Source organism: Mus pahari, chromosome 12 (assembly GCF_900095145.1).
Source record: "Mus pahari chromosome 12, PAHARI_EIJ_v1.1, whole genome shotgun sequence".
In the NCBI taxonomy this organism is placed as follows: domain Eukaryota; kingdom Metazoa; phylum Chordata; class Mammalia; order Rodentia; family Muridae; genus Mus; species Mus pahari.
This window is the reverse complement of record NC_034601.1, coordinates 51,169,263-51,173,622: the sequence shown is the minus strand read 5'-3', so window position 1 is coordinate 51,173,622 and position 4,360 is coordinate 51,169,263.

Genomic DNA, 4,360 nt, shown 5'->3' with positions numbered 1-4,360 from the left:
TATATATATATATATATATATATATATATATATATATATATATATACACACACACACACACACACACACATACATATGTATGTCTGAATATATATGCAGGTATAGGTATCCTGTGTGTGTGTGTGTGTGTGTGTGTGTGTGTGTGTATGAACTTTTATATGAATATGCACATGGAATTTATTGGAATGACCTAAAGGCTGCAATACAGCTAATCCAACAATGGCTAGTTGTGAATAGAAAGTTAAAGAATCTATGATTTTCTCAGTCCACAAGGCTGGATGTCTCAACTGCTCTTCAGTATCTGCTAGCATCTCAAAGAAGTAGCCTGTAATGCCAGTGAAGGAATGGATGTGCTGACAAAGAAAGGGCAAGCACAAAAAGAACAAAAGCTTCCATCTTATGCCCTTATATAGACTTACAGTAGAAGGTATGGCCCAGATTACAGGGGCCAACCTTCTTCCAACCTCAAAATCTGGATGAAAGGTGTGTGACTTCTGGTCTCTAAATCTTCCCACCTCAAAACGTCCTGATTAGGGGTGGCTTCAGCCATGCCAAACCAAGCAAAAACAGTCTCCCAAAGGTCAGCACACTTTCTTCGTTATATACACATCAGGGTCCCATTTCAGGGACCGGTGCTGAGATGAGGAGTTAGACGGACTCCTGTGTAGGCGTACAGGTAGGGGGAGTGACAATAGCTAGGTAAGAAAGGCAGCGAGCTTCCATAATGGCCAGCTTCCTCTTCACTCCCCTCACTTAAGTCAAAGCCCAGCAGCTTAAAAACAAAAGCTGGTCCCCTGCTGATGGACTGCCTCCATAAGTTTAAGGCCAAATCAGGACAGGTTACACCACAGTTGTGGGCCAATCAAATCTTATCTTTCTTCAGACTGGCCAACCCTAAATTATGGGAGGGAAATTCTTCAGAGATTTTAAAAAAGAAAAATGAAAAGAAAAAAGCCCAGCCCCTTAAGAACGAACAGACTGGACTTTAGGCTTCCTGAATGCCCCCCCCCCCCGTCTGCTTTACAGACAGTCTTTCTTTTTTCTCTCTCATTCCTGTGCTTCCTTGCCCCCAATAAATGCCTTTATTCAACTGTGGATGCTGTCGTTGATGTTTCCTTTCTCCACCGCTACCTGTTACATTCTAGGTTTTCCTGGCTTTTAATTCTTTAACTGGCAGAAAAACACAAATCTGGCCAAGACTCCTAGAATGCACAGGGCCACCCACAGTGGAATTGAATTGCCATCTCAACCTAATTGGGGCAATGTCTCACAGGCATAACCAGAGAAATAACCATTTTCCAGATTATTCCACACCTCATTAAGTTCACGAGTACAATTAACTGTCAAAATTTCACCCCTCAGTTTTCCCTTGAAAGACTTTTCCGTCTGACTTACCAGGTGTGCTGAATGTAGGTCAGTCTTTTTAGAACGTAACCCATGAACACATCATGTTAAACAGCAACCTTCCATCTTTTGTCCTCAAAAGTCTTAAGTGAATTTCATAATGCAGAATAAAACCCAACTTTTCAATATCCATAGCTGTTAACAATTGTAACAGTTTTAAAGTCCAAAGTTAAAAGAAATAAAATAAATATAAGCCCAGTTCACAGATCATCTTAGACTCAAGGCAACCTAACTATGAACTCTTCTAAAATGAAAATTAAAAAACAACAATAAGAAACTAGTTACAGGGGCTGGAGAGATGGCTTAGTGGTTAAGAGTGCTTCCACAGGTCTTGAGTTCAATTCCAACAACCACATGGTGGCTCATAACCATCTGTAATGGGATCCGATGCTCTCTTCTGGTGTGTCTGAACACAGCTATATCATTGCAGAGAATAAACATTTTCATTCGAAATCAGAAGAATTGTGATATAACAAGATGAAGATCCGTGAAGACAAACAAATTGCTGCAGCTCCATGTCCAGCATCTGGGACTCAGGATGAAACGGCTGTGCTCCATGAGGCTCAGGTGGCTCCTCCCTCCCAGCTCAGCCACGTAGTCAGTCACACAGCCTCTCGCTTTGGCAGTTTCACTCCATGTCTGATCTTCTTATTAGCGGATGTCTCACAGACCTCTCAGCTCCCATATCCTCAAGTCTTCATTGCAATTTAGGCTTACCTTCACAGCTTCACCCAGTGGCCTCTTGGGGCCTCTTTGCTGAGACTCTGACCCTGCCACACATCACCTGGACTTACCTGCTCTCTGATACCATGGTGGAGGGCTCCACACTCCCGAACTCTTGTATCTTGCATACTTACAAAGTCAATATCACATGTAGTCTGGCTCCTTGGACCGCATCTGTACACTGTGGTACCATTTCCAATGGGAAGCATTTCCATAGGCAGTTGTCTTAGAAGATCAAGGCAAATCTTTCAACTAGGTTTGGGTCTTCACCAAATGGAGTCTCCTATGGATGTCTTTAGGACACTCTTTCTATTGCCCCTGAATAATGAGACGGTTTCTCTTCAGGGGTGCTGTTCTTTTCGACAATTACAGCTGCTTTCTCGGTGCCAACCTGAATGCTTGTCTGTCTTGCAATTTCCACTAGTCTATTTCCGCCATCTGCATTTCTTTCAGCATTCTTATCTTTCAGGGTCTCATCAAAATAGTCCATTAAAGTGTACTTACATCCAAAGGCTTTTCTAACTCAGTGTTACATTCCTCCTACAAACTGTTTCCAAAGGCTTAAGAACCAAAATGATCAGGTTTATCATAGCAATGACTGCAGGGGTGGTGCTGACACTAAGGTCCTGTTCCCCAGTTGGTTCTTAATCTCTCAGTAAAGAAGTCATGGGCCAATTGCTCGGTGGCAGGAATAGGCGGGACTTCCGGCTCCCTGCAGGAAAAAGAACAAGGGAGCAAGGGAGGCTCACCATGCTTTGGAGAGAGAAGAACCAAACAGCTATGTTAGGTCTCAGGAAGCACAGGTGGCCTATGGCTGCTCCTATAGGCGGTAGGTCAGGAATGTTTAGCAGGGACTAGATGTATCTCCGCAAATAAAGTTTAAGGCAAGTTGAAAAAGAACAACTGTATGTGTGTCTTTTAGCCATAGATTCAAGTGAAGGTGGATGGGGTCTGGTAGGTGACTGGTTCCCAGAGCTTAGGCAGAGTAACAAAGTTACTCGCAACAAATGACCCAGATTCTTGATACCATTTTTTCCTTAGTTACATTTCCATTACTGTAAGAAAATATCCTAGAAAAAGCCATCTAAGGAAGCATAGGCTAATTCTGGCTCACATTTTGAAGCACAACTTGAATCATTGTGGGAAAATCAAGGCAGCAGGGGGTCAAGACTGCTGGTGATGTTGTTCCCCTTATGAAGTGAGGAATAGCAAAAGCCTTGCTCACTTCATTTCCTTTTTTTTTTTTTTTTTTTAAGGAAGGATCTCATCCTAGAAATGGTACCACCTGCTGTGGGAAAACTTTTCCATATCACTCAACCCAATCCCTGGGGGGTTGGGATATAGCTGGGTGTTTGTGGTGCACAATTTTAATCTCAGCACTCAGGAGGCAGGGATGGATAGATCTCTGTGAGTTCAAAGCCCGCCTAGACTACATAGCAAGTTTCATAAAAGTAAGAGCTATGTAAAGAGACCCTGTCTCAAAACAAACAAGCAAACCTCATTTAACCTAATCAAGATAAGCTCCCACAATGCCCAGAGGCCCATCTCCCAAATGATTCTAGGTCTCATCGTGTTGGCAACCCAGATTAATAGTCACAGAGGCCTTAAATAATAAAGAAATGTTTTCTCAGTCCTGGAAAAGAAGCAAAGCATCCTTTGGGTTTGTTTCTCTCACGGCTTTTCTTTTTGGCTTGCAGGTGGTCATCATTTCCCTGTGACCATCTTGTAAGGGCACTAGTCGTCCCGAGTTATGGTGTACCCCTGGGATTTTATTTTAATCTAGTATCTGGCTTTAAAGGCTCAAATTTCTAAAGCAATCACACTCCAAAGTATTAGGAGACAGGGCTTTAACAGGTTATTTTGGGTGACATAGTTTAGACGAATCGTTTTAACCTAAGGGTTATGACCCCGTTGGTGGTATGGTATCCTGCATACAAGATATTTACATTGTGATTCATAAGTGTAGCAAAATATTTTACAAAGTAGCACGGCATGAGGAGCAGCATAAAGGGTTGCAGTGTTGGAAAGGTTAAGAACCGCTGGTCTAAAATTTTAGAGCTAAGATGAAAGGATGGACTATCCAGAGACTACCCCATCCGCGAATCCATCCCATTATCAGCCACCAAACCCAGATACTGATGCTCATGCCAGCAAGATTCTGCTGAAGGGACCCTGATATTGCGGCCTCTTGTGAGGCTATGCCAGTGCCTGGCAAACACAGAAGTGGATGCTC